Raw genomic sequence first — 13364 nt, forward strand, 5'->3', positions numbered from 1 at the left:
GGGATTTTAATTACCTAAGTAACTTCAAAATTTTTTTTCTTGTACTTTGTGTACAGGGCACATTTAGAAACATTTGGGCCATGATAATTGCTAAGCAATAAAGGCTACTGTTAGTTCACATATGAAAGACACTATTTTTAATTACCCTGTAATTCAAAGCTTTCACTACATTCTAAAGTGTCATGGTTGATCAGGTTATGGTTCTATCTTAGACCCTCCACCAGAAGAAAGCTGGAAAATTTCTGTGCAGCCCAGAGTAAGTCCACATACAGGAAGTTCTCTCTGTAGTCATTTGCTCAGTTTCCTATGCACTATAAGAATCTCACATTTAGAACAAAAGACTCCAAGAAAATACTATCCTGTTGGGGGTAGATATAGACCTGAAGGAACTTCAGAAACCCCATGATCAGGAACAGTATCCTTATTCATCTAAGTTCTCATCACCTAACACCAGCCTGGGACATAATACATGTTCAGACAATGTCTGAGGAAGAGAAGAAGGAAGGGATGGAAGAAGGGAGAAAAAAAGTAATGTCTTTAACATTTCATGTACCATCTCCATTAGAAAAGCAGCAGGTATCATGGAGAACTTTAATCATCCTAATTTGAGCTCTTTCCCCATATAGATAGAGGCAATCTCTCAGCACTCCTCATACTAGGAGAACCAATCTCTTCCTCTAGCCATGACTTCTCTGCAGACTATGTGGTTCAACTAGAATTGAGTCTTTCTTGGCTCCAGGGACTGACAATGGACCTGAGCCTGACCAAAGGCATTAGTCAAAGTGTGAGTATAACTAATTGGAATAATATAAAGAGTTGTATACATGAATAAACTCTCTTAGTGTTTCTGAATTGGAGGAAAGTTATCATGGAACTGCAGTGACCACATTTGGCATCTCACTGGTTAACTCAGAGGTAAAAGATGAAGATAGACAAGCTCCTGATTCCCTTGTTTGGACATCTTGATACAGTTCTGAACATTTTCAGTTTTCTGAACTTAAAAATTAGCTACCATTTCCCCTTTTAAAGCCTGTTTTACTTTGGTTTCTGTTACTTAGAACAGAAAGAATAATGATTACAAAAAAATCACTTTTGAAAGATTACCACTATGATCCCTGCAGCCATTATCTGAAAGTATTGACATCCCCAGGCTAGAAAATGCTTTGGAAAGTACAGCTTTCCTCAGATTTCCAGGCCTCTCTGGCCTTTGTGACAGGAATCCATTTCCAGGTAGTTGTCCTTTGATTTCCACACACTGTGTCTCCTGCTTCAACCCACAATTCGGCTCACAAATTGTGCATTTGTAATGCCGCATGCTAGTCTTCTATACTTACCCTTTCTCAGTCTTTAATTTCCAAACATATCTTAAGAGTCATCTCAGTACAAGAGAAAGCAATGGGAAACAAAAATTTATATGACACAGTGTACTTTATATTTAATAACTAATCTGTCATGACATTTATCTACATAAAATGCTGGGTAATTCATAAGTGGCTTGGCAGCAGTGGCCTCCAGTAAGTTATACTTCCTGCTCAATCTCACACAGAGTAGCAGCATGGTATGTACCAGCTCTCATGTGCTCAGAAATCACCAACTACATCCTTGAGTCTCTTCTTAGAAAAGTAAAAAATAACTTAACCAGTTGCTTATAGGAACACACTATGATGATCTGGTCTAAAAGAATAGAAGCTGCACAGTTACCAATGGAGATTCAATAGTTTGATGGGGGCTTTCTGTAAAATAGCTTTGGGGACCTGTGAAACACAGAATAATTTTAGCTCCCAATTCTAAGGTTCAAAGGCACAGAGCTAAGTGGGGAAGTTAGAGTTTGCCTAACTACAAAGCTGCCATTCTTTCCATTATATTTTTTATTTTCTTCAGATGCTTCATTACCATGTACTTTGGAGGACAATGCTGGGGGATCCTGATATTTTGAGTATCTGGGTTTCATATAGTTTATGTCAGCCATCAATTTTGTGACATAAGAGAGAGACTTAACATAATAAAGCACATACAAGTTATCCTGATATTCATGACTTTTAATTATAATTAGTATTCTGTCATTGATTTATAAAAGTGTCATTTATTATCTAGATGGTCCCATCAAGTCACACCTTATTTTGGCCTTTTTAACTTTTCATTCACCAATCTAATTTGCACATGGATGATTTTTCAGGAAGTTCTAGACTCACTCTAATTCAACTATAGCTAAAGACTCCAATGGATCATGTTGACGACCTGGAATTAGAAAAGACAACTATATATCCTGCAGTCATTTGGATTTTCCACAGTCATCTGGGAAGGAAAGGTCTCAAATGGTGACATTTTAGGGCTCAACTCTGACTCTCAAGGAATTAAAGAACTTGTAGGACTAGGATACTGTTACATTCCTAATAACACTACCCTCATCTTTTGAAACCACCAGTGCACTTGAACTTCCGTTGCCAAGCATCCTTGCAAACTGCATTTCCTCAGGTCAGAGACTGTGAAAGCTTCCTTTAACATAATATTCAAGGACCCAACTAGGGTGCAATGCCTGGCCAATGGCAAGCACTAAAAAGTTGTTGAATTAAATGCATGCTTAAAACACAGAGTACTACCCTGCATTTCATGCTAGTGTGCCCTCTTTTCAACAGTTTGAAGGTTAGAGAACTAGTTTGTTTTCTATTAAAAAAAAGATACACACACTTCTGAGCTATATCTATCTTTTAAGATTGTGCTCCTTGCACAGAGAGTGCAATTCAGCCACCTCATACCTTCAGTAGAGAAAAGTAAGGAGGAAGTGTTTTGCTCTTAGGATTTCCCTGGCAGGACTAGCTCTCCAGAGAAGAATGCCAAATGAGGAAGAGAAGGAACTTGGAGTCCCTGGTAGTTCTTTCTACTCTTGGGACACTTCTACTTCCAGGGTGGGATGTAGGGATATCAAAGTAGATCATGGCAAACAGACAGCTGCATTCTAAAGAACAGTCACTTTCCAGTTGTAGGGCCAAAAGAGAGATCACACCCGCAACCATCCCAGCCAAAGTAAAGCATGTTTAGCCTGGTATCTTCCTAGGGGGTGCAATACCTGGTAGTAGCTTCAGGTCAAAAGCTGAAGAAAGGTGCACTGGGCAAAGGAAGGCAACAATTATAGAAAAATTGGGTCACACGTTGGTCACTCTCCAGATGGATTAGGACAGTTGACTTGAAGATCTATATAGGCATCTTTACCCTGTCATGCATGAGAACAGTAGCTGTACACAGTAGCATCACACCATGGGAACAATCTTGCCATCTGGATACTCTAGTCCTGTGTTTCCCACTTGAAAGAGGATTTGGCTCCTTTATTCAACTAGGAGACTTGTTAGCCTATTCTCAGAATATTTGGTTCAATTGCCTTATGGTAAAGTGCTTGTCAGAGTGTTAGCAGGATGAGAAATGGAGTTACAACCAAGCTGTCAAGGAATGAATGTATGATTGTTGTTGTACTCTGTCATTATTGCAGAATTCCTCCTTGCATAAATGCAATCTGAGTAGATGTGAGTCCCACCTACTTATAATGCTTGGAAGCTACTTGTGTATCTCAAAATAACTACCATTAATTGAATAGGCAAACAGGCTTGGATAATTTCTATAATATGCCCCTGATCGCACCATTGTTTTTACACAAAATACCACATCTGCAGTTTATTGGTTCTTATTGTGAGCAAGTCATTTAGTTTTGTTGTTGTTGTTTATTTGTTTGTTTTGAGATTTGGTGTTGCTGTGCTGCCCAGGATTCTCAAGAACTCATGGGCTCAAGTGATCCTCCTGCTTGGGCCTCCATAGTAGCTAAGACTAAGGCATGTCCTACCATCCTTAGCTGTTACTTAGTTTTCTCTGAGCCAAATTGTAAAGTCATTCATTTATCCATTTAGCTTTTACCAAGTATTACAGTTTGAATGTCAAATGTCTCTCACAGGTTCATGTGATTAATGCTTGGTTCCCAGCTGATGGTGCTATTTTGGGAGGTTCTGGAAACTTTCAGAGGTAACCCTAGTTGGAGTCACTGGGGACATGCCTTGGAAGGTTATACTTAGTCCCCAGTCCCTTCCTCGCTCTCTGCTTCCTGTCTACCATGAGGTAAGCAACCTCCTTCTACACATGCTCATGCTTCCATGATGTTCTGCCTCATTACAGACCCACAATCAATAGAGCCAAGGACCATGGACTGGAACCTCTGAGACAGTGAACTAAAATAATTCTTTCATGTTAAGTTGTTTATGTTAGGCATTTTGGTCGGAATGATGCAAAAAGTAACTAACTTACTTTTAGTTACTTTTAGTGAAATCCTGCTATATGTTAGTACTCAGTGCTATAAAAAGGCTAGTTATTATCTACTTCTCAGAGCTCTTCTAAATATAAAGTGTGACAATTTAGAAAATCTCCTAGCCCAGAAGCATAGTTAGTAAATTTCTACTGTATATGAATTTGGAAACACAATTTGAGACTTGAGACATGTGAGAGAGAAAGAGAGAGAGAGAACAGTCTTTATAGGGTTTGTTATAGAAACTGGGTCACACACTGTGTTTTACTACTAAAGACTTCCCAGATGTGTCTTCCTTCCTCAATAATAGAATGGAGGTATCAGGCTCAGTAATAGCCAAAAGGCCTGGTAAAATGAAACTCAAGATAGGCACCCACCTGTGGGCAAATATTTTCCTTACTTTGCTTTGGAATCTAGTCCATAATGTAAGCCATATTTAGATAGACCTTTCTTATAAGCACTGCTTGTACAGAGAGTAGTGAGAGGTGCTGTGACCTCAGGTCAACAGGAGGTGTCCCTGGCACCCTCCCTAGGCCATTCTGAGTGGTTGTGCACACATGGCACCCTGCAAAGGACCCCTCCCCCTTCTCTCCAGTCTCTCTAGTAGGTCATTCAGCTTTTACCACATAGATGGTTGAACAGTTGTATGGGGTTTCTTAAAAAAAAAAAAGATTTATTTCTGTTCTCTCTACTCTGTAAATGTACAGTGGAAATACAGTGAAAATTTTAAAACACTAAGAAATAGGTAGATGTCCACAATGAAAACCCCCCAAAATTCTTATTGGCCACTTTGCTTGGTGCATCAATAGGGATTAATTAATGTCCTACTGAGAACAGGGGATATGCTGTGTTTAACAAAGCTGAATAATTCTTCTGGGAAGCAAAGTAAATCTTTTCTCATAGGAAGCTGCTGACTAATGTGGGGTGGGTGAACACTTTGGAAGTGCCCTGAGCAATTCTGCTGGAACATCATTGAAGAGTCATTTAGTAACCAGTGCTTTGAAGGCCTCAGTGAGGGAGACAAATTTCAGACAATTATGCATTTTTTTCTACTCTGCTTCCCCAAGAATCAGATCTTCCAGCATTGTTGAAAAATAGGAAGAAATGTCAGAAAATTTTATATTGTAATCAGTTTCTACATAATTCTCCACAGTGTGAAAGTAGAGATAATATTCTTTTAGCCAAAAGCTTTCTATTCTTCTCTGACCTCATAGTCAATCTCGAGAAATCCATCCTTCACTCTGCTTTTTGTCTCACCTGGCCTGGTTATGTGCCCCCATGAACAAAGATAGCTTTAGATCTTTGCGTCTTTTCTTCAATAAAAATTGGCTTCCTAAGAAGATAAAGAGGGATGCCTCCAAGACCTGTGACTCTTTTTACCATTTCTTTTTGTCTTTGAACAATGGCTTGAAAGAAAGATACTTTATTAAATGCAAAGTGAGGGAAAACTGCTTGATCAAATCCCCTGGGTTTTTACTTCTTTTTTGTCTACATATATAAAATTCTGCTAAAGATCTTTCGAAGACATTTTAAGGAGAATGAATTGTGGAAACATTTATTCTTATAACTCATTCCAGAAAAGTTGGAAAGAATTTGGCTCTGTAAGGACAGAGTTTAGCAGGGATAGAATAAAGTCATCTTCACTTATTTCGAGAAATATAACCAAGGAGAATGAAACAACAATATAAAAGAAAGTCACTGTTTTTAAAACTTAATTGTATGTCTTTAATAGTAGCTTATAGATTTATTATGAGAAGGGTATAATTATGAAAGAATTAGCAACAATTCCTCCTAGGTATGATAGTGGTTTTAGTCTTTAGACAACAACTAGCTCTCAGTTTCCAACCTCAAGCTGGAGGTGTAGAGAAAAACTTATTTTTAAATTATTGTATATGAAGATCCATGATGGTGATTGGAACACAGCCGCAGACCACATGAGCTCCGTGAACCAGGTACTTTGCTGAGACGGAGAAATACTTGGCTGAGGTAAAACACCAGGGAGAGCCGAAAGTACTGCACTCTAAACCCCTAGATATCGGAAGGCTTATCCATACCACGATCTACTGAAAGAACAGCTGGCCCACCAAGTCCCTGCCCCAAGGCCTGCAGAGCTGCCGCTCTGCTCTGCCAGGCTTCCTGCCCCTCCAGCCGGCCGGGCACCAGCTCCACATGAGACAGCTGCATCCCCGCCATGCCGGGATCCCCTCCCCTTTGGCTCTTTCAGACCCAAGCTCTGTGTAGGACTGCTGGATCTCTGTCCCACCGGGATCACCACCCCAGGGGCACAACGCCCCTCAGGACCTGCTGGGTCCCAGCTCTGCATGGGATGACTGGATCCATGCTCCACCAGGATCCCCACTCCTCGGGCTGCACTGGGCCCCAGCTTTATAAGCTTGCCAGATAACTGCTCCACCAGGCTCCCACTCAGGCCACCAAAGGAAGGCTCCAAACCTGCCTAAAAGACACAGACTGGATGCTAAAGGAGTAACATTAGAACAGCTTAGACTGCAGTTCTACTGTTCCAGAACTGGTGATTTTTTTTCCCCTTCTTTAAGGGTTTGGCTATCTGGTTTTCTGTTTGATAACCCACCATAGCTCCCATTTTTTCACTTTTATTTTACTTCTTTCATTCTTTTATCTTTCCTTTTCTTTTTTCTCCTTCTCTCTTGGTTTTGTCAGTATTAATATTGTAACCCAGCAAATATTAAATTACACATAATCCAGGGACAGAAATGGTACCTAGTGGAAATATGGGAAGAAGAAAAAGTATGGAAACCATTCTGTCCCCAAAAATAAAGTAATACAGGATTTAGAGTGAAATGAAGAAAACGGATACCCAGATCCAGACTCCAAAAAAACAAAGATAAACTATACCAATGAACCCAGTGAAGGCCACAAGAACACCCTGAAAGATGAGATCCTGAAAGTAATTAATGAGAATTTCATAGAGATGTTACTAGACATGGTCAAACAAAATGTACAGGATGTCCTCAAGAAATTCCAAGACAACAAAAATAAAGAATGTGAGAAAACACAGAAACAAATAAATGAAATCATAGGAGCCCTAAATAAACACCAAACTGAAACAGAGAACACCATAAACAGAGAGATAAATGAATTAAGGGCAAAATTGACAATATTAAAGAAGAAGTAACCCACAATATGGAAAACCTCAGAAAAAAGAATGAAACAGAAATATAAAATAAAATGGAAGGCCATTCCAGCAGAATATAACAAACAGAAGACAAAATCTCAGAACTTGAAGATGAAATGGCAATTAAAGAAAAAACTGAAGAATTATTAGTTAAACAACTTAAGACCTGTGAAAAGAAAATGCAAGAACTCACCAACTCCATCAAAAGACCAAACCCAAGCATCATGGACATTGAAGAAGAGGAGGTAAAGCAAAAGGAATGCATAATATATTCAACAAAATAATAATAGAAAATATCCCAAATCTAGAGAAAGCTATGCCCATTCAGTTACAAGAAGCCTCCAGGACACCAAACAGACCTGACCAAAATAGAACTACCCCATGTCATATTATCATTAAAACAATAAGTACAGAGAATAGAGAAAGAATACTGAAGGCTGTAAGAGTGAAAAAACAAATAACATACAAAGGTAAACCCATCAAAATCACAGCAGATTTCTCAATGGAAACCTTAAAAGTAAGAAGAGCATGGAGTGAAGTCTTCCAGGCACAAAATGAAAATAACTTCAAACCTAGGATACTCTACCTAGCAAAACTATCATTCAAAATAGATGGAGCAATAAAACTCTTCCATGATAAGCAAAAACTAAAAGAATATATGACCACCAAGCCTCCACTATAAAAGATTCTCCAAGGAATTCTGCACACAAAAAATGAAAGCAAACAAAACCATGAAAGGGCAGGCAACACCAAACCACAGGAGAAGAAAAGGCAAGAAAGTTGAGAGTAACATTGATTCAGCTATACACAATCAAAACCTTAATCAACAAAGACAAGTACATGACAGGGATCACCACATCCCTATCAATACTAACACTGAATGTTAATGGACTAAATTCCCCCATCAAAAGATGCTGATTGGCAAACTGGATTAAAAAGGAAGATCCAACAATCTGCTGCCTACAGGAGACCCACCTCATCGACAGAAGTAAGCACTGGCTGACAGTGAAAGGCTAAAAGAAGGTTTACCAAACCAATGGTCCCCAAAACCAGGCAGGGGTAGCAATACTCATCACAGACAAAGTAGACATCAAACATACATTAATCAAATGAGATAAAGAAGGATACTCCATATTAATAAAAGGGGAAATACACCAAAAGGAAATAACAATTATCAACCTATATGCACCCAACGTCAATGCACTCAAATTCATCAAACAAACTCTAAAGTACCTAAAAACATATATAAACTCCAAAACAGTGGTAGTGGAACACCTTAATACCCCCTATCACCAATAGATAGGTCACCTAAACAAAAAAATCAATAAAGAAATCCTAGAACTAAATCATACCATAGATCAAATGGACCTAGCTGATGTATACATATTTCATCCAACCTCTGCACAATACATTTTCTTCTCAGCAGCCCATGGAACCTTCTCCAACAGTGATCATATCTTAGGGCACAAAGCAAGTCTCAGCAAATATAAGAAAATAAAAATAATTCCATGTATTTTATCTGATCACAATGCATTAAAACTAGAAAGCAACAACAAAAACAGCAGTAAAAAATATGCAAATACTTGGAAGCTGAACAACACATTGCTCAATGATCAATGGGTCATTGATGAAGTAAAAGAGGAAATTAAAAGGTTCCTGGAAGTTAATGAAAATGAAAACACAACCTACCAGAATCTATGGGACACAGCAAAGGCAGTCCTGAGAGGAAAGTTTAAAGCCATGAGTGCATATATTAAAAGGACAGAAAGATGTCAAATCAATGACCTAATTCTATAGCTCAAACTCCTAGAAAAACAAGAACAAGCAAACCCCAAAACAAGCAGAAGGAAAGAAATAATTAAAATAAGGGCTAAATCAATGAAATAGAAACAAGAAAAAAACCAAAGAATCAATGAAACAAAAAGCTGTCTTTGAAAAAGTAAACAAGATCTACAGACCCTTGGCAAACCTGACTAAAATGAGGAGAGAAAAAACCCAAGTCAGTAAAATCAGAAATGCAAAAGGGGAGATAACAACAAACACCACGGAAGTCCAGGAAATCATCAGAGACTACTTTGAGAGCCTCTACTCTAATAAATTTGAAAATTTTGAAGAAATGGAGAGATTTCTAGAACCTCTAACCACCCAAAACCAAACCAAGAAGATATTAATCACCTGAATAGATGTATAACACAAAAAGAAGTTGAAGCAGCAATCAAGAGTCTCCCAAAAAAGAAAAGTCCAGGATCTGATGGATTCACTGCTGAATTCTATCAGACATTTAAAGAAGAATTAATACCAACCTTCCTTAAACTGTTCCATGAAATAGAAAGGGAAGGAACACTGCCTAACTCATTTTATGAAGCCAATATTACTCTCATCTCAAAACCAGGCAAATACACCTCCAAAAAGGAGAACTACAGGTCAATTTCCTTAATCAATATCAATGCAAAAATCTTTAATAAAATAATGGCAAACCGAATCCAACAACACATCAGAAAGATCATATACCATGACCAAATCGGCTTCATCCCAGGGATGCAGGGGTGGTTCAACATATGCAAATCTATAAATGTAATACAGCACATCAATAGAAGCAAAAACAAAAACCACTTGATCATCTCAATATATGCAGAAAAAGCCTTCAACAAGATCCGACACCACTTCATGATAAAAACTCTAAAAAAACCAGGAATAGAAGGAATGTACCTCAACATTGAAAAGGCTATATATGACAAATCTACAGCCAGCATCATACTTAATGGAGAAAAACTCAAACCTTTTCCTCTAAAATCAGGAACAAGACACTCCTATTCAACATAGTACTGGAATTTCTAAACAGAGCAATTAGGCAAGAAGAAGAAATAAAAGGAATACAAATAAGTAAAGAAACTGTCAAAATATTCCTATTTGCAGATGATATGATCTTATACCTTAAAGACCCATAAAACTATACCCAAAAACTCTTAGACACCATAAACAGCTACAGAAAGGTGGCATAATACAAAATCAACTTACAAAAATCATTAGCTTTTCAATATATCAACAAACAAACTGAGAAGGAATATATGGAAACAATTCTATTCGCAATAGCCTCAAAAAAAGAAAATACCTAGGAGTAAATTTAACAAAGGATGTGATTGACCTCTGCAAGGAGAATTACAAACTCCTGAAGAAGGAGATCAAGGAAGACTTCAGAAGATGGAAAGATCTCCCATGCTCATGAACTGGTAGACTCAACATAGTAAAAATCGCTATACTACCAAAAGCAATCTACATGTTTAATGCACTCCCCTTCTAAATCCCAATGACATTCATCACAGAGATTGAAAAACCTACCCTAAAGTTCATTTGGAAACAAAAGAATGAATAGCCAAGACAATACTCAGCAAAAACAGTAGTGCTAGAGGTATCACAATACCTGACTTCAAACTATATTACAAAGCAATAGCAATAAAAACAGCATGGTAATGGCACAAAAGCAGACATGAAGACCAGTGGAACAGAATAGAGGATGCTGATATGAATCCATACAACTATACCCAGCTTATTTTTGACAAAGGTGCCAAAATATACGATGGAGAAAAGATAGCCTCTTCAACAAATGTTGCTGGGAAAAGTGGTGACCTGTCTGGAAGAAACTGAAACTAGATCCATGTCTATCACCTTGCACTAGTATCAACTCAAAACGGATTAAGCACCTTAGTATCTGACCTGAAACTCTGAAGTTACTACAGAAAGGAGCAGGAAACACTCTGGAACTAATAGGTATAGGCAAAGACTTCCTCAATAGAACCCCAGCAGCCCAGCAACTAACAAAAAGGATGGACAAATGGAATTTCATAAAATTAAAAAGCTTCTGCACAACAAAAGAAATGGTCTCTAGACTGAAGAGAACACCCACAGAGTGGGAGAAAATATTTGCCAGCTATATATCAGACAAGGGACTGATGACCAGAATATATAGGGAACTTAAGAAACTAAAGTCTCCAAAAATCAATGAGCCAATAAAAAAATGGGCAACTGAACTAAACAGTACTTTCTCAAAAGAAGAAATTCAAATGCCCAAAAAACACATGAAAAAATGCTCACCATCTCTAGCCATAAAAGAAATGCAAATCAAAACCACACTAAGATTCCACCTCACCCCTGTTAGAATAGCCATCATCAAAAACACCACCAACAACATGTGTTGGCAAGGATGTGGGGAAAAAGGAACACTCATACACTGCTGGTGGGAATGCAAACTAGTGCAACTACTCTGGAAAAAAATTTGGAGATTTCTTAAAAATTCTAAACATAAATCTGCCATATGATCCAGCAATCCCACTCCTTGGGATATACCCCAAGGAATGTGACTCAAGTTACTCCAGAGGCACCTGCACATCCATGTTTATTGCAGCACTGTTCACAATAGCCAAGTTATGGAAACAGCCAAGATGCCCCACTACTGATGAATGGATCAAGAAAATGTGGTACTTGTACACAATGGAATTTTACTCAGCCATAAAGGAGAATGAAATTTCATCATTTGCAGGTAAATGGATAGAACTGCAGAACATCATTCTGAGTGAGGTTAGCCAGGCTCAGAGGACCAAAAATCATATGTTCTTCCTCATCTGTGGATTTTAGATCTAGGGCAAATGAGCAATGTGGTTGGACTTGATTATCACATGACAAGGGGAGAGCACATACAGGAGATATAGGAATACGTAGAAAACCCAAAACATGAAAGTGTTTGACGTCCCCACTGCAGAGGAACTAATACAGAAACCTGAAAGCGACAGAGGTTAACATGAGAAGGGGCTCTGGAACCAGGGTAAAGGTCAGTTAAGACATGGGTCTTAACACAAGTATACATGAAAGCAATACTAGGAATCTTTCTGTGTAGCTATCCTTATCTCAACTAGCAAAAACTCTGTCTTCCTTATTATGCTTATGTCTTTTCTTCAACAAAATTAGAGATAAGGGCAGAACAGGAACTGCCTGGAACTGAGTGGGGAAGGGTGCAGGGGGGAGACATGACCCAAACAATGTATACACATGTGAATAAATGAATAATTTAAAAAAATTATTGTATACATCTATTCTATGTTTTCTGGAGGAATATATAAAAAACTGATAGGAGGCACTCATTGGTGTTTTACTCCCCTTGGAACTTAGGCAGGAAAAATGCTTAGCATTTCCTTAAAATCTGCAAGGTGATCAAGATAAGATGCCAAATGCAAAAAATCACAAGTGGAGACAACCAATGGACCATCAAGGTCCAGAAGGGAAGTGGGCATAAGACTTTTAGGGGAAATTAAGACATTTAAAATCTGTCACGAATATAGGTAATTTAAAAAGCCACATGAAACATCTCAGAAAAGACCTGAGAAGACCTTAAACTTTTACTTTGTGGTGATCCTAGAATCAAAACAAACCTCACAAATTGTTGAATAGGTTACAAGCAGAGATTTAATATAAAAAGACTGGAAGAACTCCTGGTACTTAAAAAAAAAAATCTCTGTCAAAACATTACCTGAAACAGTGAGACTTTGTAACCATACATAACAAAGAATAATTTTGTGAAAATAACAAGTTTGGAAAAAAATAAGAACACATGGCCTATTGAAAGAAACAAAAGCAACTGACAAAAACTGTTCAGGAGGAAACCTAGATGCCAGACTTACTAGACAAAGACTAAAACAACTAACTTAAATATGTACAAAAAGCTAAAAAAAATTGAACAAAAACCTAAGTGAAATCAGGTCAACAAGTATGAATGAAATGAGTATATTCACAGAGATTGAAAATCAGGATCTGAAAAATATAACAAAAATATCATTAGATGGATTAAAAGTAAGATGTGGGCAGGCAGAGCAAATAATTAACTAACTTTGAGACAGAAAAATTGAAATCATCTAATCTGAAGAAAATAAAGAA

This window comes from Castor canadensis, chromosome 13 (assembly GCF_047511655.1).
Source record: "Castor canadensis chromosome 13, mCasCan1.hap1v2, whole genome shotgun sequence".
Classification (NCBI taxonomy): domain Eukaryota; kingdom Metazoa; phylum Chordata; class Mammalia; order Rodentia; family Castoridae; genus Castor; species Castor canadensis.